General features: G+C 47.0%; 1 protein-coding gene across 3 annotated transcripts in view; it reads right to left on the bottom strand.

Moving 5' to 3' along the window:
* SMOX (spermine oxidase) overlaps positions 1–22,701 on the bottom strand; it is a 65,974-nt gene extending 43,273 nt beyond the window's left edge. Inside the window, exon 1 of one of the 3 annotated variants that reach the window (XM_083862391.1) lies at positions 22,610–22,701. The gene's annotated coding sequence lies outside the window, so the exon portion shown is untranslated. Of the gene's footprint in view, positions 1–6,718; positions 6,852–17,548; positions 17,592–22,609 lie in introns of those variants that run through there. The other 2 variants (XM_083862392.1, XM_083862390.1) reach the window with 2 other exon arrangements.
* Between the last annotated feature and the right edge of the window lie 2,344 nt (positions 22,702–25,045).

The following is a 25,045-nucleotide window of genomic DNA, read 5'->3' as shown; positions in this document are numbered from 1 at the left end:
AATCCAAAGTCGACCTCCAAGCTCTGTCTATGGAACAAGAAGGGAGGAAAGTGACAGAAGTGGTCCCAGGGAGAAATACACATGTGAGTGTTTTTGTGAGCACATCCCGGCTATAACCACACGTGTGTGTGTGTTTGTCCACACACCCTGGTACATCTGAGGGCACAGTTATGCAATCCCAGAAAACTTAGATCCCAGTTTGTACTGTCCTTAAAGGACAGCCCTGACTGTACGTGTAGTGCTGACAGCAGCAGTCATGAGACAGGCCAGGGATTGGATCCAACTAAAAAAAATAACCTCATAAAAATAATAATCTTCTGCCAGGTGTGTGAGCTCCCTGACCAAGATCTCACAACCACAGTCACAACAGAACTTGCACAGGAATAGGATGACCCCTTTTCCTAGAAGTAGCATCTTAAATCTCTCTAAGTCACCCACCAGCCTGTGCTCTGGCGGCTGGGAAAGAGTTATGCAAGAGAGGAAACAAGCAGTCGGAGACAGGACAGCTCAGAGAAAACATCTCAGGGCAGTTCCTCTCCTAAAGCCAGGCTCTTGCAAAACAACCCTCGTGCCAGCCTGCCAGGCTTTCCCAAAGGGTCTGTGAGCTTCAGGAGTTCAACTGAAGGATTACCAAGCATCTTCCTGGCAGAGTCCTCTGGGATCGCAACGGTGACTGATTTCAAAAAAGAGAATCCTGTTAGAAGAAGACTGGAGATCAAAGCAGGAGGTTACACTTATATTCTGGAACACGCATCCCATGGGGCAGGACAATTTTTAATTCAGTTTCAGACTAAATACTCGTCCAAGAGAAATATCAGGTGAGCACGCTTGAATGTGCAACCTCTTAGGAGAAAATCCATTCCCCACCTGCCCTGAAAAATTAATTTAACTGAACCAAGTCTTATAAAGGAAAAGAAACTCCTCTTTTCCTATGCAATTCCCTGTTTAGGGATAGGCTAGGACTATCTGCTTCACTTACACAAGGAATTTTCTGCCTGCATCAGCTACAAGGGAGCTTGAGTAAGTACTTCACAACACACATGATCTAAAACCAACATGCTTTTTTTTTCTTCCCTTCTCAAAGTCTGCAAACAGCACCATGTCCTGTCAAATGTTTCAGTCATTCCAAGCCTGCCAGCAACCTACACTATTCCATGCCACTCAGCTCAATCTAGAGGACACACTTAAGGAAAATCTGGCATTATGAAGAATAATGAATGGTGAAGAAATTAATAACTAGGTATCCATTCTTCAAAAGTTATCTATATCCATTTAGTTTTCTACGCCATCAGGCAGGAAGGCAAACAAATATTTTCTTATTTCTTAAAAGGTAGTTTATGCCTTTGAACTCAGTAAGTACACACACATGCACACACACACGCACTAGAAGTGGAAATAAATGAACTTTTCAAGCCATTTTAAAGGCTTTGCAGCCCTTAAAAGACCTACTGGATGAAAGAAATGTAAATTACAAAACCAAAAATTCCCCACAAGCTGAAATCGTCTGGGTTTACACCGGTTCAGCTCTTTAGGGCCCTCCACAGCTGAGATCTCATTCTCTTTCTGGCACTGACCTGTTCTGTGGCCCCCAGTGCTCCCCCCATCTTTCTACTCCAGGAAGTGAGAGAAACGTGTTCTCAGAGCATGATGTGTTAAACTGCCCCAAAGAGGGAATATCCAACAACAACCCTGTAAATCTCTACTCTGGGGCTGCAAAATCTGTCTCCCTCAGACCCAGCAAGCTGCCAGCCACCATCACTTGGAATTAGAGAGCACCAACAATAAGTGCCTTGTTTAACTGAGACATTAAAGCAGGGCCTGGTAGCAGAGAACTACCCGAGAATAGCTCAGGGATCAAACTCCAGCAGGAAAAGCAGGGAGGGGCTTTTTTACCCCTCTTGCATTACATTCCTGCTGCTGAGCTCATCACCTTCAGAGCAACCCATGCCTTTCTCAGATCCAAACCACTCCCTGCTGCATCCTTACAACTTCCATCCCATCCTTGCAACCTCACGGACCTGGCCCCAACATGTCACAAAACAAAAACTTCAAGTCGCCACGAAAAATAACACCAAAACTGCACTTAAAACCATGATTAAAATTCACCAAACACCACCACATTCGCTGCATTTAAAGATTTCCAGAGGAAAAGGTCACCGGAATAGAGAGCACATCTCCCAGAGCTAACATCCTTGTCATGCGGCTGTTGGGTTCAGACAGCAAATACATTGTTATAAAATCCCTGTATGCTGTGTTATCCACAGCTCAGGGCTGCTGGCTGAATCACAGAATGGTTTGGGTTGGAAGAGACATTAAAGATCATCTCATTCCCACCTTTCACTATCCCAAGCTGCTCCAAGCCCTGTCCAACCCGGCCTTGGACACTGCCAGGGGTGGGACAACAACAGTTTCTGTGCCAGGGCTTCATCACTGTCTGACTAAAGAACTCCTTCCTAATATCTAATCTAAATCTAAATCTAATCTGAAAGTCCCCTCTGTCAGTGAGAAGCCATTCCCTCTAATCCTGTCAGTCTGGGTTTTTATCCAAAATCCCTCTCCAGCTCTCTTGGAGCCCCTCTAGGCACTGGAAAGTGGTCAAAGGTGTCCCCAGAGCTTTCTGTTCTCCAGGTGGACACCCCCAGCTCTCTCAGCCGCCCACCTGCACTGTTCCTCCAGCCTCCAGCCCAACCCTGTGCCAGGGTCCCTCAAGGGCACTGCCTCTTGTGGAAACACAAGAACAGGACCTCAAACTAAAGTTCCTCTAAAGCCACTCTCCAGAGCAGAGCCACACACCACATGAAACACCTGCACCACACCAATGTGCTCCTCAAGGTGCCACCCACACTCGTGGCGGTAACAAGAGTCACCACCAAGATTTATGTTTCAAGTGGTTCATATTCCCACCCATGGTATTTCTGGAATCTTTAGTTAAAACAAGAAGGAACCACTGAAATATTAGATTATTTTTTAAAAAAGGAAAAAATTTTCAACCAATTTCCACGGTGACTCCTATAAACTCAAGATTCATTACACTGCACACATCCACAGTGCCCTCAAGACAGAGCACAGAATGCCCAGACACAGCAAAGCCAAAAGAGCCAATGAAAACAGGACACAAAATCAAGGCAGCTGAAAATTTTCATGTCCCCTCAACAGGAAGACAACAAAGATGATCCTACAGTCTGGAAACACCACAAAGGTGGTTTTGAAGCGTCACTTGTAAACTATTTGCGTCTTAGGATTCCATAATTTGATTATTTGGTTGCATTTGGGATTTTTATGCTGCTATTCCCTATTCTCATGGTGGGTTACCATCCCTCTGCCACATTACTGCTGTGCTTAGATCAGTTTTTGCATGCAAGCAGAGCAGGACAGATCCCTCAGCCACATCTTAAAGCCAGAGGTTTAGACTTTAGACTCTCCAGAGAAAGAAGAGTTCAAACCCATTCTTCACCCACATCAATTCCAAGAGGAGACCTTTACAGCTCTTTTATTTATTATTTACCACTCTGACACAATGTTTTAGCTCACCAACAGAACTAAAAAATATCCCTTATTTAATTTCCATAGACTTGACTTCATTAACTTCTGGAGAGGAGTAATGTTTGTGGCCAGTGGGAAAGGGTATTTCTACATTTTTCCATTTTCTGGTCTGTTAATTGCAATTACTGAGAAAAGGAGACAGCGGTGAGATTTGTGAAACACAGCAGGCTGTGTTTCAATACTTGTGAAAAAAAACAGAGAAAATAATTTCTCTTTTTTGTATAACCCAATCATACAAAGTAATTCCACATACTTCAGAAGTCAGCATCACAATTTTCCTTAGACACTCATTTGGGCCAGCAGGAATTTAGCTGGAGAACCTCAATTTTGATTAGAAGGATTTACTTTTCAGTGAGATGAAAGGAACAGAAAATACAAAATGATGGAAGTGGAGTTGAGAGACAGGTAGATACATTCCTGAGGCTGGCAGTGAGATGCAGGAATACTCCTCCAAGCCTCTGAGGCAGACATGGGCAGGGGTCCAAAAGCTTTTGAGGATGGATGAGTGAGAAATACCCCAATTATACTACCTGGCTAAGGTGGAGGTCAGCAAAAGAACCATCACACCTCTTAGATGCTTTGGGAAGCCCAGAAACCACCACGTTCTTCTGTTTGTAAGGAATGTCAACAAACTGACGGAGTTCTCCAAACTCTACCTCAACCCCTCCAGTGCCACCAAATCAACCGAAATTCCTCCATCCCAGTAAAATATTGAGTTTCAGAGACACCACAGTTACCTTGTGACACTTTGGTGGGAGAGACACCACAGGGAGGAAGCGCTTCCAGCTCAAACCAGAGAGAGACAACCACGAGTGCCAGCAGCAGCAGCAGGGCTGAGGACACGGGACCCCAGGACACGTGCAGGGTATTTGTGGTGTTCCAGCCACACACTCCAGCATTTCAGAGAGGTGTGGCACAAAGTGGAACAGCTCCAGAGCCTCCGTTCCACGGAGCCAAAGGATGGAGAGGGATGAACGACCACAGCATCCAACATCAGCCAGCGTTTTTAGCATCTAAAGCCTCAGACCTCTACATCCCTTTCCACATAACAGCTCAGCCAAAACACCAGCTGGATGCTGCTCCAAACCCAAAGGAGTCCAGGTAAACATTTGATCGGCCACACAACGATTTGGATCCAGGCACTGAGTCAGACCAAGCCTGTTGCATTTTTTGCCAGCTCAGTAGTCATCCAAACAGGCTTCCTAGTCTGGCTACCCACTCCACAACAGCGGCACGAGGGAAAGGCAGTGCTGGTTTTTTTACAGGCAAAGCCAGCTGAAACCACAGGGCTCACTACTCCCTAAAAAACACGATACATCTGTTCCACAGCAGTGCCATAAAAGATTAGTAAGTGCTGCCCTAACAATCTGGAAAGGGAAAAGGACCTAAGAGAGCAAAATGTTATCACTGAGTCAATAAAACAACATCTGTAAGGGACTGAGAACATAACAGCATTCTTGCACAATACACAGAAATGCTCCTGGGCTGATTTCTTGTTCTCCACTAAACCTGTCTGGTAACTCTGGGAACAAGGACTGCGTCGTACAGGCTACGGGAAAAGTGGATCAACAGGGTGAGCTAAGGACAGAGCTCTGGGCTCAACTTTGTTTGTGCAGGATCACAGAGTGGACGTGTGTTAGACGATACATATGGTTTCACTTTTATGTAAAGCCTGTGTTTACATCTAATGTATCAGGCAATTACAGCTGGTCCCGGCACCAGGTTTGAGACAGCATGTCTATAACCCACGAAAAGCATATTTTTGGGATGAGCAGAGCAAGGATGCAAGCAGAGCAGCTCTGTGTGTGGGGTTGAGAATGTAAATAAAAGCTTTGTTTTGAGGTCAGTTTCAGTAACTGACAATTGGCTTTGTGCATGTTACTGCCCGGCATTCAGGACTAATCCCCCATCTACCACACCGATCTCAATCAAAGACGGAGAGCAATTCCGCAGGAGCCGCTGGATTCGACTGAAAACGCCAGATCGGTGCGAACCGCCAAGCCCGCGGTATCGTAACAGCTTTGTGTAAACACGAAAAAACACACCAGAAAAACAAACAAGCCGGGAGCGAGCCTTCGCCGCTCGTCATTCACATCTCCAGCACGGTGACTGCCTCGCTTAACCTCTCCTCTTTGGTGTCATCATGCGGGGAAGGGCGCAGGCACCCGCGGACTGGTGTCACAGGAGAGAAACACACCGACATCAACACACGGGAGGGGAGAAATAACACCCAAACCGCCCCAAAATCCCAACACAACCATGCCGGTTTTGCCTCAGCCGAGAGAGCGATCCTTTCTCTCGCAGTCCCGATAAAAAGCGGTCGGGATGACACCTGCTCCGCACCTGGGCTGGGGTGTCAAGGGGCGGAGGAATGAGGGTCGATAAATACCTGGGGTGATTTTGGGGCGTGTGGGATGGGGGCACAGCGGATGTGGCCTGGAGGAGTTTGGGGAGATGGGACTGTGGGATGGGGCACAGGGCTGAACCCTCAGGGCCGTGTGTGGGATGGGGCACAGGGCTGAACCCTCAGGGCCGTGTGTGGGATGGGGCACAGGGCTGAACCCTCAGGGCCGTGTGTGGGATGGGGCACAGGGCTGAACCCTCAGGGTGGTGTGTGGGATGGGGCACAGGGCTGAACCCTCAGGGTGGTGTGTGGGATGGGGCACAGGGCTGAACCCTCAGGGCGGTGTGTGGGATGGGGCACAGGGCTGAACCCTCAGGGCGGTGTGTGGGATGGGGCACAGGGCTGAACCCTCAGGGTGGTGTTTGGGACGGGACACAAGGAGCGACCCCTCGGGCAGCTCTGTGAGATGAGGCACAAGGAGCGACCCCTCGGGCAGCTCTGTGAGATGAGGCACAAGGAGCGACCCCTCGGGCAGCTCTGTGGGGACGAGGCACAGGGAATGACCCCTCGGGCAGCTCTGTGGGGACGAGGCACAGGGAACGACCCCTAGAGCGGCTCGGCTCGGTGGGCGTGTGGGACGGGTCCTCTGTGGCCCCAGACAAAGCCCCCCGCCCTCTCCCCGCCGCTGCCCGGGCGCTGTGTGCGGGGACGGAGCCCGGCAGCCCCGCCGAGGCGGCACCGGCCCTCCCGCCGCAGGTGCCGGCTGAGGGGGCCGAGGGGAGCCTGCCAAGGGGACGCTCGGAGGGGCCCGGGCCGCCGCCCGCCGCGTACCTCTCTGTGCGGTGCGGTGCCGGAGGGGACTGTCGGGGTCGGGGCGCCCGCCCGGCTCTCGCCTCGCTGCCTCCCGCGGCTGAGCGGCTCCCGGCGCGGCTGAGCGGCGGCTGCGGGCACTGCGGGCCGAGAACCAGCGCCGGCCTGTTTTCCAGCCGCCTCCCCTGCGGCCCGCCCCGGCTCCGCCTCGAGCATCCTCCGCCTCCTCCTCTTTCCCCTTCTCCGCCTCCGCCTCCTGCGCCGCTTCCCCCGCCCCGCTCCTGCTCTCGGGCGGCTCGAACGTGGAACTCTGAGGATATCAGCGTCTGTTTGGTGAAACAAGCGTATTAAACCTAGTTTTCTTCCTAAGCGGGACGGGTGTTTTTCACCTTCTGCGGTTGCCGCTGTACTTCAAGGCCGCTTTGATACTCCTGTTCCGGGGCGTTCACCAAACTACAGAGCAGACCCAGGCTGGAAAATAACTTAATTCCAGCGCAATTTATTTTTTTTTCCTATTCCTGTCCAGACAATGAAATTAATCTCATCGGAGTCTACCTCATAATTAAAGCCCAGCCTGTTGACCAGAAAAACACAGCCCACCGCAGTCCTACCCAAACACGGTTTCTTATCTCTCACCATCTGGTTTCTGCCACTCAGTGATATCAGTGTTCACGCACTTGCACCAGGCAGTGTGATATACTGAAAGAAAAAGAAAATCAAAAATAGGCGTAGCTTTAAACTTTTTTAGGCTTGAAGACCCCTTAAAGCTAGCAAAGGACCTTCTCCAGCATATATATACATATATATATACATTCATAATATAAAATGTATATGCAATGTAAATGTGTGTATACATAATACATATTTTAATATATACTGTATGCATATGTGTACTGTATATATATACTATAATACACACATATATATATTTATTAAAAATAAACATTTTGTGTGTATATATATATACAAAATATATACATATATATATATTGGATACCCCAGCCCTGGAAGTAGTCAAGACCAGTTTGGATAAAGCCCTGAGCAACCCAGTCTAGTGGAACCCCCATGGCAGGGGGTTGGAACTGTGTGATCTTTAATGTTCCTTCCAACCCAAACCACTCTGCAATTCTGTATATAATAAGAACGCTCCTAAGTGGCTCTGGGCACAGAGCCTGTGCCATGGAGACTTCTTCCAAATGGAGAGGAAAGCCAAAAAAATCTAATTCTAGTGTCACAATTTGGGAGATGGCAGAGCCCTAAAGCAAAGGGAAGACATCCCTGTTCCTTCTGAATTTGATGCCTTTCATGCAGATGCAAGGTAAAAGCCTCCTCTCCAAGCAGCAGCCCCATAAACACAGGTTTTATTAAATTACAGCTTCTTTCCGAAAAAACTTTGTGACCAGGATTGAGCAATGTGTATGTAACTCATGGGACACGAATCTACCATGGAGCTGGAATACTCAGACATCCCGCAGCCTTCCCATTAAACGCTGGCTGGAATTGCTTTTGGATGCCTGGAGGGAAAGTCTGGAGGAAAGATTGCGCCTTGGATGGAAATCAGTCATGTCTGCACGCTGCCTTCAAGCATTTTAAGGTTTATAAAACACGCTCAGCCACCTGCCAGAGGTTTGCACCTGCACGGCTGGGCTGAGGTTGCTGAGCCAGCCAAAACATCTGGGGGAAACAGCAAGAATAACATGGGCTTCCCAGCTTCCATCAGATGTCAGACAACTGTACAAACTTTTCAATTTCATATTTGCAGCTCGCAGGCTGTTTTCCTCCAGACCATGAGCTTCCCTGACTGCCCTTCACCACTGGACTTAAAATCCTTCAAAGCCCCTCGAGGCACCCAGGTGCTGAAGCCACTGTAATGTTTGACAATCCATATAGGATGAGGGACAATGCAAGGATATAAAGCTATTAGAGAGCATCCAAAGGAGAAGCATGAAACTGGGGAAGGGTCTAGAGGGAAAGCCTTACAAGATGGGATTGAAGTCCTTTAGTTTGTTCAGCTGGAGACTGAAGGAAGGCCTCACCATGGTCTGCACCTTCCTTAGGGAGGGAAGTAGAGAGCCAGCTCTGATCTCTGCTCTCTGGTGACCACTGACAGGAACCAAGAAAATGGCATGAGGCTGTTCCAGGTGGAGTTTAGTTGGATATTAGGAAAAAGTTCTTCCCCAGAGGATGCTGGGCACTGTCCAGGCTCCCCAGGGAATGGGCACAGTCCCAAGGCTGCGAGAGCTCCAGGAGCATTTGGACAACATTCTCAGGGACAGGACGGGATTGTTGTGGTTGTCATGTGCCACAGGGGCCAGAAATTGGACTGATTTGTCCTTGTGGGTCCCTTCCAGCTCAGAATATTCTATGATTCTATGGCCACACACTGTTTGGGATGTGGTTTGTGAGCCTGCCAGCCATTGGGGTGGCTGTCCCCATCCCAGGAGCCAACCTGTGCCTGGTGGTGGGCTCTGCCCTCTCACAGGTGCCTCACAGCCTCAGCACTGGGTCTCCACCAAGCCTACAGATGGAAGCAGAGCTTTGCAAATTAAAGGACTTCAGGGAAATGAGCCATATCCCTGTTCTGACCAGCAATATCTGGAAAGAGAGGAATTGGCAACCAGGCTGGAAAGAGCAGCCTTTCCCACCAGACCGGACAACATTGGAGGTGATAAGGAAATAGGGACAGTTTGATGGTCCAGCCTGGAGATACTTATCTGCAGAGGATGGAGGGGAAGCCAGGATTTCCTGCCTGGAGTGCTCAGCATCTCACAGAGCACTACCTGCCCCTCAGGGCTGCCTCAAATCCAGGCCGTGTTTGTTCCTGGCCAAAGAGGAGCCACGAAGGACAGACTGGTGCCCCCTGTACCCACAGAGAAGCTGAACCATGAGGGATGCTCGTCATCCAGCAGCTGGGAAAGCTGGTGAGCCAATTCCTACTGAATGGCACTTCTATTTCCTCCACAGCAAATAAACAACCGTGCTGCAGGGCTGCACCAGCTCTGAGCTCGCCTGGCTGCAATGTGAAGGATTGAACTAAATCTAGAAAGTTCTGGGTATTAGGAGTCCCCTGGGCTCTACCCTCTTTCTCCAGTTTATATTTGGCACCAGAGCCAGCCCTAAACCCTAGGAATGCTTGTGAGGCATTTTTAGGGTACGCAGAAATGCAATTATCTGTGGGAAAATAAAGCTAAAATACCTTGCCAGCCCATGTTTAATGCAGTGTTCGATGCATTAAGGAAAAGTAATTGACAGATATGACTGAAGCTGGTGCCTTGTGCAGACAGCAGTCCCAAGGAAATTTGATGAAATCTTAAAATCAGCACATTTTGTGCCTTTGACATTTGTTTTCTATGAGCAGATCTCACAGTGAATAAAGCATCTTTCTTGGGAACTACTAGTGAAGGACAGGTCTATAACTGAAATGTAAAGCAAATGGTAAAAGTCTGGTGAGCCTAACCCAAAAACTAGGGAGGAGAAAGACCTTGTGGAGCCTGAAAAGATTGCCCAGAACTGCAATCCAGAGACATAATCGATGTGAAGAAAGAAAAGCATATGATTGCCTGGAAGGCCCTTCTTTCTGGAAGGGCTTTTTGCACCACAGGATGGACAGAAATAGCTCAGGTCTCATGTCCTTCAACACACACCTTCAGATTCTAGCAAACAAATCAGGGGAGCTCATGGTGGGCACATGGAGGGTGGGAGGGTACCTGGGCACTCTGTGAAACTGTATGTCTGGGTTTGGGCGTGTTTGAAGTCTGGCCAAGGAGATATATTGGATTGACTGATGCTGCTTGTTTTGTTTTGTTTTGTTTTTTCCTTTATTTTCTGCCAAGCAAAATAATGACTTAAAGCCATTAAGTGATTGTTCTCTAGATTCCTATTGACCAACATAATGTCCCATTCCTAGAACTGTCAGGTAAGATGAGCATTAAGCCTGGCACAAAGCTTTTTTTAGAAAGATAAGGATCCAGCTGGCTGAAAAAGAGAGCAAAGGAGTGGCAAATAAAAACAGACAGCACAGTGCCCCTCTGTGCTTCAAAACACCACATTTCTGATATTCAGCATAAAAGGGTTTTGCCTTTTATTGTTGTTGCACAGCATCTTTCATCCTCGGATTTAAAAATGTTGGGAAAAGTGCTGTTATCTACTTGAAGTCAGGAATCTCAATACAAAGACCCCTGATATGAGCCACAGGGTGTCCTGTGCTTCAGAAGTTGACCACCCTTGCCAAGATTTGGCTTTGACTTTAGGAGCTGTCTGCAGTGATAAGGCCTCACAAGTTTGGCTGAAGTTTCTGGGTGATCCACTTGCACACTGACATCTGGCAGGATCCTCATGAAGTTATATTTTAAGTAAGTCAGAAGAGGGGTTTCCAGTTTTTTAACCCAGGAATTATTATCCTAAGGGTACCTGGGTACTGATTTTGTCTCCTGCTCTGGGCAGGGTGACACACAGTGACAAAGCTGCTTGTGTTTCCCAAAGAAGGACACCACGTACAGTCTGCAAAAAATACCTGTGTTAAATAACTACAGCAACTCCAAACAAGCCCAGCTGGCTTTTCCATCCTCTACACTGTTTGCTTACTAGAGAAAGACTAATCCCTTTTACCTGCAAAGCAAACTTACCATGAGAGCCCACATATAATGCTTTATTATTTTCCCATCCGTCCGTAATACAGAATTTCCATGATTCATTCACTCACTTGAGGAACACTTGAGCACTCAAACAAAAACATACATTCCCAGGAGAAGAATCAAACTCACGTCCGGTGCAGGAGACAGAAGCATTCTAACATAAATACAAAATCCCACCAGAAATTCTATCTGAATCAAGGCACAAGCACAACAAGGAAGGACAGAGATCAAAAACAGTATCACCTCTTGTGGGTGTTTTCCCCCTTTTCCTCACAATCCCCTGACAACAGGTCAATAAAAGGTTTTACCAAGACTACAAATGGAACCTAAAAGCCCAGCAGCTTCCCTTTGAAAGTAAATTCAGGCTACAGGCAGATTCAAAAGTCACTTCAGAGAGTCTGCTCTTTGCTAAAAAAGCCCCTGTGACCTTCCAGTCATCCCAGTGTAGCTGTAGCAGTTCATGGGAATGAGTAACAATGACCTTTGTTATTCAGTCATCATTTGACAGGCTGTCCAAGTGACAGGGAGCTCTCTCATAAATATTTCCCTATGATGATGAACAATCTGGACATGGAACAACCACTCAGCTCACCTTTGTGGTTAGAAATAAAACTAGTCCAAGTGAGAAGGAGAAACTCCCCTCCCATGTTTGTTCATCTTTATTACCTTCTAGGAAGGCACTTTCTGGAATGAGACTGCTCAAGCAGTAATTTTTTCTAATATCCTGAGAGCCTTGACACTTTGCTTCATGGATTTCTGGAAGAATATAGATGCTGAGAAAAGTATCTGATCTCAACAATGGGAAGAAAAAAAAAAAAAAAACATATGTGGAAGATCCTTTGCAATCCTCAATAAGATGGGGTAGCAAATACACACCCCAAAAGCTTGAAATGTACTGCTCTTTCTGGATTATATTTGTCAAGCTTCAAGCCCAAATTACTTATCCTTACCACAAATTTCTCTCTGCTAAATTTAAAAATCCTTCGTGATTCCATTTCTGTCAGTTCTTGTGCCTAAACTGTCCTTCTGGTTTCATTTGGATGAGGAAATTTGGAAATGCTCTCCCTGGAGCACAGGCAAAAAGCAGATTAAAAGGTGGCACTGTCTTTTCCACACACCCGTGTGCCAGCCAAGGAGAAACCTGAGTCTCCACAAGTGGCAGAACAGGACTCACCACTCTCAGCTCCCAGTTATTTTCTCTCAGGGACTTTGTAGGGTAGACATGGTTCCTCTGTGTTTAATAACCTTCTTTGGATTTTGTTTCCATGAGCTGGTCTGCTCTCTTCAGGTAAATATTGACAATGAATCAGGGAATAGTATCAGTGGCACATCCTTTGATTTGCATGGAGCTGGCTGTTTCCATTCATCATAGAATCATAGATTCATGGAGTGGTTTGGATTGGTAGGGACCTGAAAGATCACCCAGTTTTAATCCCTTGCCATGGGCAGGGACAGCTTCCACTAGACCAGATCACTCCAAGCCATTTCCAACCTGGCCTTGGACATTTCCAGGGATCCAGAGGCACTGAGGCCAGGGCCTCAGGACTCTCACAAGGAAGAATTCCTTCCCAATAGCCCGTCCAGCCCTGCCTTCTGGCTGTGGGAAGCCATTCCCCTTGTCCTGTCACTCCGTGCCCTTGTCCAAAGTCCCTCTCCAGCTCTCCTGGAGCCCCTCAGGCACTGCAAGGGGCTTTAAGTTCTCACTGGGGACTTCTCCAGGCTGAACACCCCCAGCTCTCTCAGCCTTTTCTGGTAGGAGAGGTGCTCCAGCCCTCAATGCTCTCATGTCCTTATATTGTGTGACACAGTGAACAGCTGCATTCTCAGCAACTTATCACTATTTTGTGCACCTCTAGCACATCCTTCACGAGGTATTCCCGGAAGATCCAGTCTTATCTCACCCAACATGCCTTCTTGTGAAAGCAGCTACGAACATTTACACCCATTCGTCACCAAGTCAGCACAGTTTTCATGAAACCACAATCACTTCAACTATTTCAAACACAAAAGGAATCCAGGAAATGAAAATCTGGCAGGTGCAAAGGAACAGGGTTGAATGTGGAAATCTGGGAGGAGGCTTTGCTGCTGACAGCAGCGCAGCTCCTGCCTTTATCTCACAGCAGGTAGAGGAAAGCACGGTGGAAAAATGCAAACTAGTCTCATTTAGGATCTCCAGCACTCCAGGTGTTTCAGATATATTATTCAGATATATTCCAGGCATTATGTTACTGATTTGGATATTTCCCTTCAAAAGCCAAGAGCTCATGCCTGCAAAAGCCAGAGAATGATGCTGAGAACCTCCCCTGTTTCCATCCCAGTCTCTGCAGCCCCTGCCTCCCCTCCTGTGCCTTGGCACTGTGGTGCCCACAGCAGCCTCCTCACGGCTCTCAGCCCTTCTCCCTACCCAGAGCAGCTCCATTTTCCTGCTGTGCCCTGTTCCCTGCCTGTGCCCTGTTCCCAGTTCCTGAGGGTGCCGAGCTGTGCAGGCCTCAGCACAGAGGCTGCCTTTGTGCTCTGCACGTGTTGGCTGCCAAGAGCTGTGAGCCATCCTGGCACTGCTCTCCCTAAAAATAGCCTTGCCCCATGGATAACCTGCTGCCTCTCCCAGTAGCAGGTCTTAAAGATAAACTCTCCTATAAACCTGCACAAACTCAGGTGCAGAAACACTCCTGGGGTGGAGAGGAAAGCTCTGAAGGAATGGCCTGAGAGGTGTAATAAAGAGCACAGGCTTGGTTCAGCCATAGGCAGCCAGGAGAGCATTGCCAGGGGGTCTGGAGAGCAAGTGTTGTGTATAACCTACACATAATACAACAACTGCTGAGCTACAGGGGGTTCTTTTACAGTCAGCTCCAAGTTCTGTGTGTGAAGACACAACACTGCCAGCAAAAGTAATCCAAAAGAACAGCAATCCATCTGAAAAAGCTGAAAAAACACTTTTTCTTTACACGTGGATGCGTATTTTGGATACAAAATACACCCAGATAGCATTTTTGCCCTTCCACGACTTGAAATATATCCATTTGTTCTTTCACATTTTATTTTAATAACAGGGGAGTCAAGTGAGCTCAATTGACAGGCTGGTTCCCAGGGAAACATGAGCAACTTATTTCTCTTAAATAGCAGGCACAAATGTTTCCTGTGTTAAACTGCACAGCCTGCTGTGACATTCAGATCCCCAGGATATAATCCCAAAAGAACAGAACGTTTTTGCCTGGCTCTGAGGTGGGGAAGGAGAGAGGTAGCAGCACACTAAAGCTTCTTATGGGTGCTAGCTAGATGGGTGCTAGAGATCTGGCACCCAAATAATTTTTGAGGAGATATGTCCTTTGTCCCAATCCCCAAAGGAAGGGCAAAACAAGAGTTTAACAATAACAAAGAAAAAAGAAAGGTAAAATTACCCAGTGTTGCTGGGAGAGAAATGGAAAAAGAGAAATCAGTAATAGTAAGCCTTAAAAATCTCAGTCAAAATGCCAGGCTGGCTGCCCAGTGTTGCTGGGACACATTAAGAGGATAAAAACAGCCACAGTGCTCTGGCCCAGGCTCCATCCAGCTTGGGAAGCTGTTTTGGCTGGTGAAGATGAAGGTAGGAAGGGACCTAGAAAAGAAAATGCAAGACAAAGCTGAGCATCCTCATAAGGTGCTCTCTGGTATCATCTGGGGCATCTCAAACACCTGGGATTACCTACATGATGGAGACTTTCCTGCCCCTTGTACCCAGGGATGCTGTTCCCAACTCTGATCAAATGGTGCAAAGTACCATGACTTTATTGGCCAGGTTCATTTTCCTTCCTGCTGCTTCAGGTTAAAGTGATGAAAAAAAAAATAAATAAAACCAGTGGCCACAAGCAGTTGCTCAAGGTTGGGTCAAACACACAAAACACATCTCCCCAAAGCTCTCCTTGCCTTCTTTATATTCACCTCAAGGGATGTCCTGAGCCTGGTGGGATTTGTCTGTTTAGTAAATCCCAGAAGATATCTCTCAATAAATTCCATCATCTCTCGGTTACCCATTTTCCTCCTGAACCTTTTTGTATCCACAATATCCTTCAGAAAGACATTTCCAGCTCAGCTACCCATTGCATGAGGACCCATCTTCATGGATTTATCCCACTAATTTCCCTTGCTGGCCACTAGTTTCTGTAGAGCCAAGACACTGACTGGCTGTTCCCTCGTTACCCTGTCCCTTGAACACAGGATTTTTCCAGACCTCTTTTATGTGCTCCTTCAGTTCTTCTTTTACTTATCTGAGCCAATATTAAAGTGAGCAGGTGATAATTTGGCCTTGGAACAACTTTTTCCCCCTCATTGCACAATTTAATTTTTGGTTGAAAAAAAAAAAAAAAACCAAACAAATGAAACCTTTTTTCCCCCCTCTGTTTCTTTAGGATTCAGAAGAAAAGAAAAAAAAATTATAATGAAATACAGGTTTTGCTTGCCAAAGTTTCCAGGTGCCCGAAATCTTGTTACTGGGACACTGAACAAACAACCTTCAAACACGATCCTTGTCTTTGTTCTCCCAGCTGGAAACATAGGTCACTCTGCACCCAGACACCACCTCGGAGCAGAGATATTCCACTGAGAAAAACTCTCCTTTCATCAGGAAAAAGGAAAAAGGCCAAAAAGGAACCTGGATTTTTTTTTTTTTTTTTTTTTTTATGAGTTCCTGGAGTAGTTTGTTCACCAAGGGATATTTTCTATGAGATCCCTGTCCACACAAGTGACTCAGCTCAGCAAACAGCACCAGTGATTCACTGCTCTGGAGCGTGCCACCAGAGGCTGGAGACCCGTGTGGTGCTGAGTCTGTTGCTCAGCAGGAAACAGCCCTAATAAATGACATCAGCAGCATGATTCAGTCACTAGGACCACGGGCTGCAAGGCTCCCACTCAGATTCCCCTTCTCCAGCCAGCTTTTGCTCTCCTGTGCCCCTCAGCTGCTGGCTCCTGTGCAAGGATTGGCTCTTGCTGCACAACTAAGCAGTCTCCAAGCTGGGCTGCAAACCCCAAAGTGACTAAAAGAAGGAAGGTTCAGATGATACTGGGGAGAAATCCTTCCCTGTGAGGGTGCTGAGGCCCTGGTACAGGTTTCCCAGAGAAGCTGTGGCTGCTCCATCCCTGGCACTGTCCAAGGCCAGGTTGGACAGGGCTTGGAGCAACCTGGGAAAGTGGAAGGTGTCCCTGCCCATGGCAGGGGATTGGAACAAGATGGTGTTTAAGGCCCTTTCCAACCCAAACCATTCCATGATTCTACAATTCCATGACTGCACAGTGAATTCACTCAAACAACAGAATTCAAACCACTTCCCTGAACTTTTCATGAAAATCTTCTACACAGGAGAAAAATAAAGTTACCAAAAGGAAATGAAGTAGATCGGCCACCAAAGGTAGCAGGCAACCCTCCATGGAATTACCTGCTCACAGATCCACATCCCCCAGTCCACCTCCAGCTGGAAACATCTTGTGAGGTCATTGAAATAAATCAAAATAGGAGATGAGGCAGATTTTTACTGCAGTCTGAGAAATTGTGAGAGTACATTTAAAAAGTCATTCTTTTTCACTGCGTTCAGGACAAACACCCAAATACCCAGAGGCTTTCCACGTCCTGGTGCTTCAGGTTTGTCTGAATCTTGCAGATATTTTCCAGAGAAACGGAAAAAAAAGTTGTCTCAAATAAAATAACCACAATCTTACGCAACTTAACTCTTCAGAACTAAGAATGCCTGATGGATGAGACAAGCAACTTACACCCAATTTTCTTCCTAAATACGAAGGGCATTTCACATCGTTTTGCAATTGCCCCTGCACAACCTGCTACCAACACATTGTACAAACCACAGAGCAGACCCAAAATGGCAAAACACTTAATTCTTGTACTATTTTTTCCTTGTCCTGTCCAGATAATGAAATTTATCTCATCAGAGTCCATCTCACAACTTAATCCAAGCCTGGAGAGCAGAAGACCACAGCCCACCAGAATCCTACCCAAACACCATCAGGTTTTCTTATCTCCCAGCATTTGTTTCCATTCAGACACATCAGTGTTTATGCAGTTCCACAAGGCACTGGGATATACAAAAGAAAAAAAGCTATAAAAAAAATCAAAACCAGGCATAGCTTTAAACTCTTTTTCATCTCGAAGACCCTTAAAAACCAGCATGAAATCAGCTCCCACTTATGCATAGCTCAAACTACAGCCCATGGTCCTGCTCATCTTTGTTACCTTTCGCTGAATCTTGCTGGTGCTGGAGGTGGCTCAAAGCAGGTCCCTTTAAATCCTTTGTTGTGTTTGCACAAGTGGAAAACAGCTCCCATAAAAAAAAAAATCCCCTGTGTGTGCCAAGCCGTGTGTAGAGATTATGAATCACTAAATGGCAGCCACGTGTCAGCAAAAGTAGCAGGAAGTGTCTTGCCTTTGACCTTTATTTATTGTAGCAAGAACACTTCATAGCATATAGTTATAGAGATCTAATCATCCCTGCTGGCCAAGAAACATAGGATCTAGTGCCTGCATAATATGTTCTGGCTATTAAAATTAAATTAAAAGAAGAATATTCAGCTTCTCTGGCTAATAGTTTTCAGTTGGGAGAGACTCGGAGAGAAGGCTTTCAGTTTGTTGCTCTTGTGTGTTTGGAAGGCAGAGAATTCCTTTGGGGATTCCCTGGGCTTGTAAGGGAATGGAGGGATTTGAAATCAAGGTGAGCCTTGTGGCCTATCCTTTGGCCCACCTCTCTCATTCCATCAGACATCCTTGTTCCACAGAACTGAGCTGTGAGCTTGGGAAGCAGGAACGTGCTGACCCCTCTCCTTGCTGCACTCAGGGAATTTGATAAATGTCCTTATTTTTTTACTAAATCTCACACATCAGAGAGCATTACTAAATCCAGACAAAGCACCTCTGGGCTGCAGTCCAGGGGAGAGCCTGGAGATCTTCTTGAATTATGCAGCTTTGTAAAGTGCTGTGCCTGGTTCATTCTCAGGTGCAAAAAAGGAATTTTGACATCTTTCCACATTAAGGGGAACCAGGGTGCTTTTCCCACAGGAGAGGGGGGTGCAGTGGGGTCCTGAAGCATTAAGATTCATCCCTTAGGATCCTCAGATCTTTCTGCAGACCTGTCACTGACATAATCCATCAAGGAGATCACAGAATCGTATACTCTTAGAATCAAGAATGGTTTAAGTTGGAAGGGACCTTAAAAGCCACCTAGTTCCAACCCCATGCCATGGGCAGGGACACTTTTCACTATCCCAGGTGGCTCCGAGCTCTGGCCTTGGACACTTCCAGGGATGGGGCAGACACGATAATCCATAATAATGCCATCCATCCATAATCATGCTATCCATCACCATGTGCTGACTGTCCTGTGCCCACCACACTCTGCACCTGGAAATTCAAACCTGTCAGGACAAAAAAAGCCCCAGTCTCTGCTGCTCCATGGTCTTTCTCTGCCTTCCAATAGGATCCTCTCAATGAACCCTCAAATAGAGACCAGGGTGCCTCACTTGGATTTTTTTAAATTAAAGCTCTTCTAATAACATAGAGGTATCTATTCTTTCTGAGTTGGTCAAACCAACTCAGCAAGAAACTGAGTGTTTGGTGGTGAAAATGCCACTAACACTGAGTTCAGCTGGTGGCCACTGTCTGAGGTGGCACACAGCAGCAGGATCAGTCCTCTAATCAGACTGTTCTCCATAGATTCTCATTATCCCCCTCAAACTCTTTTTGTGGTTCATTCCTACACTTCTTCCTCTACTTCTTCTGCTTTAACATTGAGCTGATTCCTGTGTTCTGTCCACCTTGTCTGAGGGCTTCAGCTGTGACTCCACACTCCAGAGCCACATTCTTGGAAAGGACACACACACACCCTGATGTTGGTGTTGCTGCAGCAACCACCCTTGACATCATCACCTTCCCCACATCTACCACTGTCACACAGGAGGTTGTGAAAGCCTCTTTGGCACTGCAGCTGCATATTTGCTGGGTGGCTGGGGAGGAGATTCCAAAGCAGGAGTGCAAGGAGATGTGTCTCCAGAGGAGCAGGGTCAGAGGGTGGCTTGGCAGCACCTGAATTTCTCCAAGGATGCCCCTGCCTGGCAGCATGGAGCTTGCTGCTCCATTACAAAGTTCCTCTTTCCTGGGACAGGAGTCATTCAGCCCTAACACTCCCAGCAGAGTGGACTCCATCCTCAAATGACTCTGGCATCCCTGTAGGACATGACTCCTGGGGGTTAGTCCAGACATCCTGTGTAGGTGTGGACAATGCATGACTCTTGCTTTTGGTGGTAGCTGTGGCCATTTTACAATCAGGGCAGAGTCCGGATGCCAGAGCTCACATGTTTTATCAGATGCCAGAAAACATCTCATTCCTGTGTTGATGCATTTTGTTCACCTGAGATGTTTCTAGGACAATGGACATTGCCAGCTCACACCTTGTCACCAGGAGTGTCCAAATCTTCATCACCCTTCCTAAACCCCACCCTTGCAGTTGCTCAATTAGTGGAAAAACCCCAGATTTTATCAAGTCACATACACACCAAAATCCATTGAATTTTCCAGCCTTCAGCTGAAGGGCTGACTTATGACTTCCAAACATGTGAGCAGGTTGCTCCTGGAGCCTCCCTGTGACTCCTTGAGGAACACATAAATTTTAAACCAGGAATGTTTGTTGTTTTCACATTCTAGGCTTCTGGACAGCCAAGTCAAAAGTGCTACATTAACGTGAAAAAATCTCCTTTTATAAAGCAGCTGAATCTCAGAAGCTTTTGGAGGCCAATGAAGCATCTGGAGAGCAGCTTCATGGCCTCTGCTCTGCAGAGCAACATCCAGGGAAAGCAAATGGACCCAGCCAGACTTGGGGCAAGGAAGAGCTACTACAGAGCCCAAACAAATGTCAAAAGTGAGATAACCCTGCAGATTCCTTTTTCCAACCATGTGCACCTTCCTTGGCCCCTTCAATCTCACCCTGCAGGGACAAAACAGTAAGTGGAGAGAGAACAATAGTTCAGCATGCAACAAAGCTGACAATGCCTAATGATTCCATGTGGATTTGTGCCTTGTAATCCCACTCTGGTGCAAGTCAACCACCAGCTTGTAAAACCTTTATATTTGTGATTCTTGCCATGAAATCTAGTGCAAGTTGGTCAAATGTGTCAAGGGAAGGTAAAGAACAAAGGTCACAGATGAAGCCAGGTCTCTTCCATACGTGAGGAAAATGTGCTTCTGAAAGTTATGTTTTCTCAGGAGACCAAGATAAAGACATGTTCATGGCAGAAATCTGTGGAAGTAAGCTCAGTGGGGACAGGGGAGCCAGGGCAGAGAGCCAGAGCCTTTATCCAAGAGTGACAGGTTATTCAGGTCTTGGATGAGGTTACACCCAAGGGATGGGATGGACAACATAATGCTGTCACATTCCTTAATACAGAGCCAGTCAGGATGCTTGGGAATTTTCCAGGCAAACTTTTTTTTTTTCCCATCAGAATGTGCAGATTTGTGGAATGCTGAAAAACATTCACAGAAAACACACTGCACTTGTTGAACTTCTGATACAGCACAGCCAGGGACATGTTTCCACTGGACAGGACAAATTTCCTTCAGGAACCTGACTGCCAGTTCATGGGGTGGTCTGAGGAGCTCCTCACAAACCAATTCCTCCATATTCCCAGGGAGCCAGGCTTGTTGATTTGCAGTCAGGATCCCAGGCTGAGGACTTGATGAGCTCAAGACTTCTCCAAAAGTCTCTCCTGCAGCTCCTGGTCAAATATTGGGATCATCTTGGCAGTTCATGTCCCTGGAGCGCCTACAAATTCATCCCAACTCCCATTATCCCTAAGCTGTTGGACTGTCCTCTAGGGAGCTTCACTGCCCTATCAGTCAGGTAACCCAATGACCAAAACAGATCTAAATCTGTTTGCACTGCTTGAAGTAATTGCTCTTTCTTTTACCCCTAAAAATCTCTGCCCCACCCCTGTTCCCACTGCTCCCATGACAAAACAGCACACAGAAACCTCCAAACCAAGTCAGGCTAAGCCAGTCCATTACCCTGGTCCAGCCTATCTTTGCAAATAAGGTCCTTACAGCCATCTGTCCATATGTCCAGTCACATTTCCTGCCTGTAACTACTTTCTCTAGGGTTTAGACCTTCCCATTTCACTGTGTAAAACAAGGCCATGGACTTTTTCCACTACAAAAGGTCAAGCAGGTCCTCCACATCTTTTGAACCAGTTGCAAATGATCTCATTAACCAGGACTATGGTCACACTGCCAGAGTCACTCTCCCCAGGGAACCAGTTCCTGGTTAAATGCTTTGGGCTCTTGTCTGTACTCCTTGCCTGGAATAGATTAACCGTGTCCACTCTGAACTGGGATTGCTGCATGTCTCTTCTGGGTCACCTGCTCCTTTTGGGCACAAAATGAAATTATTGTTATTCCTTCAGCTCAGAGACCTTGTGAGGGCTGTCCTCAACCCCCCCAGAGTGGTGTCCAAGGAATGTGCAGAGTGCCCTTGGACAAAACCTTGGGCATATGGACATGGCAGATGGTGCAGGACATGCTGGGGTAGTGCTGGAGGTTGGCAAGAGCCAGGCTCCAACTCAAATGCTTTAAGCCAAGATGCCCTAATGAGGAAGGAATGGAATAAAGAACAGGCTGTGTGCAGCCCCCAGGCATAGGTTCCTCAGCCCCAGCATGAGCCCAGAGCTGACAATCATGGGCCAGGACACGTCCCCATGATCAGGGATTGTGTCAGTGCCCATTACAAGCTGCAGCTCACAGCTGTCACCACGTTCAGTGGGTTGCTGGTCTCAGTCCAGGGACCCATTCCCTACCCCCAGGTCAGATCCAGTAGCTACATCCACTGCTGGGAGCTCAGCCCCCCACCCAGCCTGGCTGGCCCAGAGGTCCTGGCAATGCCCACATGAGGCACAGATGTGCTCTGCAGGGCACCTACACACCTTTCCTTGTGCTGTCACCATGTGGAGCATCACCATGGAATCATTTAGCTTGGAAAAACCTAATCAAAACTTAAACTAAAACCTAAAAACCTAAACTTTAAGCTCAAGTGCAACTCTTAACCCAGCACTGCCAGGGCCAGCACTAACCCATGTCCCAGGTGCCCCAGTGTTTCTGAGCACTCCCAGGAACTTCACCACATTCCTTGGAAGCCTGTTTCAGTCACTGACCACTCTTACAGTGAAGAAATTTTCTAAAATCAAGAGAGATTTGCCCTTCTGAATGCCAAATCTTTCCCTCCCACAGTTGCCTTCCCACCCCAAATCACACATTTACCTTTCTCTTCAAGCTGGCATGCCTGTGTTATTCAAGGTCAGGCTGTTTAAACCGAAGCTGCAGCTTTGGTCTTGCTGTTTTGTCGAGGAGACAGTTTCAGCATGTACAGCACTTCCTCTTCTGGGACATTTGAGGACTGAGGCTGTGACCTTTGGCTGCTGTTTGGGTTCAGCAGAAGAGGCAGCAGTCCCAGGGGTGAGTGGGTTGAAAGAGAAAAGTCCTCTTCCTCTCCCTCCATCTCCTTAGGGACAAACTCAGAGCAAAGCAAGCAGCCAACCCGAGGTGGGACACACACTTGGGACACTGCAGAGACCTGCTCAACACAGACCACAGCTGGAGCAGGGAGTTGATTCATCAGTGTCTCAAGCACAGGAGTAAATCTCAGCCCATCATCCTCTGAGCCTGGGCAACATTTAGATTTCATTCCTGACTTTCATATGGCCAGAAGTATGGCCCCATACCTGGAAATGTTCAGAGCCAGGTTGGATGAGCCTTGGAGCAACCTGTTCTAGCAGAAGGTGTCCCTGCTCGTGGCAAGGGGTGAAACTGGATTGTCCTTAAGGTCCTTCCAGCCCAAACCATTTCAGGATGAAAGTAAGGGAAATTAATCCTAATGTAAAATCTTTGCATGTAAATATTAAATAGTACTTACCATGAAGTATCTTTTTTACTCAAGCTTTTATGTATATTCACCTGTAGCTGAAGCCTTTCTGCTGCCTTATAAAGTAGGAATTACTTAGTTTACATCATAGCAGGATAAGCCCAAAGGAAAAGGCTGGGGAGGTCAAGAGCCCCATGTTTGGAGTGACTTTGTCTGGTTAAATCAGTAGCTGAAAAGGCTGAATGCTCCCCAGGAAGATCCAGGGTGCACAACCTGACAGACTCATCCCTTTCCTAAGGCAGAGCCCTGCATGGACAAGGGAGCAGGCACATAATGTGGGGCTGTCTCCAGGAGGATTTTCCTGGCAGGTATCATAGGAAAAGATTATGCCCCTTTACCCAGAAACATTTACAAAGCTGCTGATGAAAATGGAAGTGACTGCACAAGGTCAAATAGTACCATCTGCCTTGGCAGGGCCCTGGCAGGACTCGGGGTGCTGCAGTCTGGCTTCTGGCTAAGGTGTGAATACAAATCCTTCTCTGGCCTTTTGAAAGAAAACAAGAGGAAATCACCATCTTGAGAGGCACAACCATCCTTCAGCTCCACCTCAGTTCAGCCAAATTTGTGAGGAATCAACACTTTTTCAACCCTGTGCACACACACCCTGTCACACACTGACATCTACATCATCCAAAGGGTCTGGGTCTCACTTAGGCACCAAGGCAGAGCAGATTTTGAGCACAGTGTGTAGCAAAGGTGAGAACTACAAACCATGACAGCCTGTGGACCACAATTTCAGAGCAATTCAGAGTTCCTCCTGCCCTCCACAAACCTCTCTTGTCAATCTGGTGACTTGGTTTGATCCAAAACTAAAATGTGGCCTCAGTGAGGAAGTGGATTTTTTAGACATTCAGCCTAAGATGTCCTGCCTGGGCATGGACTGAGTAGCACACCTAAACTGGGGTGGACTCAAGGGATAGTTTAACTTGCTATAAGAAAATTCACTAAACCAATCTCAGGTACTTCCTTAGTGACATTTGGCAGAACATGTTGTACGAGTTGAAGAGAAGAAAAGCCAAGGTCTGATCAGAGTGCAAAATCCTGGATTCCTGAGTCCTCAGTTCATGGTGTCCACACTCTGATAAAGCATAAAAACTTCCTGAGTGTTTTATGCCACCAGGTGAAATGGGTCTGGAGCACATAGAAACTCACAGCTTTGCATACTGGGTCACCTCTCCTTCTACAAAGGTTTCTGATATCTCAACTTTAAAATCAACATGCAGTAATAGATTATAAATAAATACATCATTTTGTGCACGGTGCAGATGTTCAAAATTTACATCTGTTATGAAAATAGCCTATGAATCTCACACCTCTGAATCCCAATAAGGTCCTTTAGCTCCTAACAGGCTTATTGCTCCCACACCAGCCCTGCCCCAAAGGTTAATGGCGTGGGAACTTGCAGGCATTTCTGATCTGAGCAACACAGAGAGTTTGGGGAAGAAATGCTTCCTTTTAGCTCTTGGAAAGGTAAACATGAAGTAAACTGCTGAATCAAAGTGGGATTTTGTCAGCCTAAGGGGCTGAAGGACCTGAAGCTGGGGTGTCCCAGTGGAATCATTGGGATGTAAGAAATGCCACCTTCAGCTCTGCTCAGTTGTGGCTTCACCGATGATGCCCAGAGGCATCAGAGAGATTCAGGCTCCCAATGCAATGATTGAAACCAAGTACTGTAAAAAATTCTTCCTGCCCTCCAAATTTCAGCTCCAGCCTTCAGACCCTCCAGCTGCAAATCTGCAAGGCAGTCACAGGATAACTAAACTGCCTTGTGTTCC

This window comes from Zosterops lateralis (assembly GCF_965231275.1).
Source record: "Zosterops lateralis genome assembly, chromosome: 5".
Lineage (NCBI taxonomy): Eukaryota > Metazoa > Chordata > Aves > Passeriformes > Zosteropidae > Zosterops > Zosterops lateralis.
This window is presented reverse-complemented; position numbering and strand designations above follow the sequence as displayed.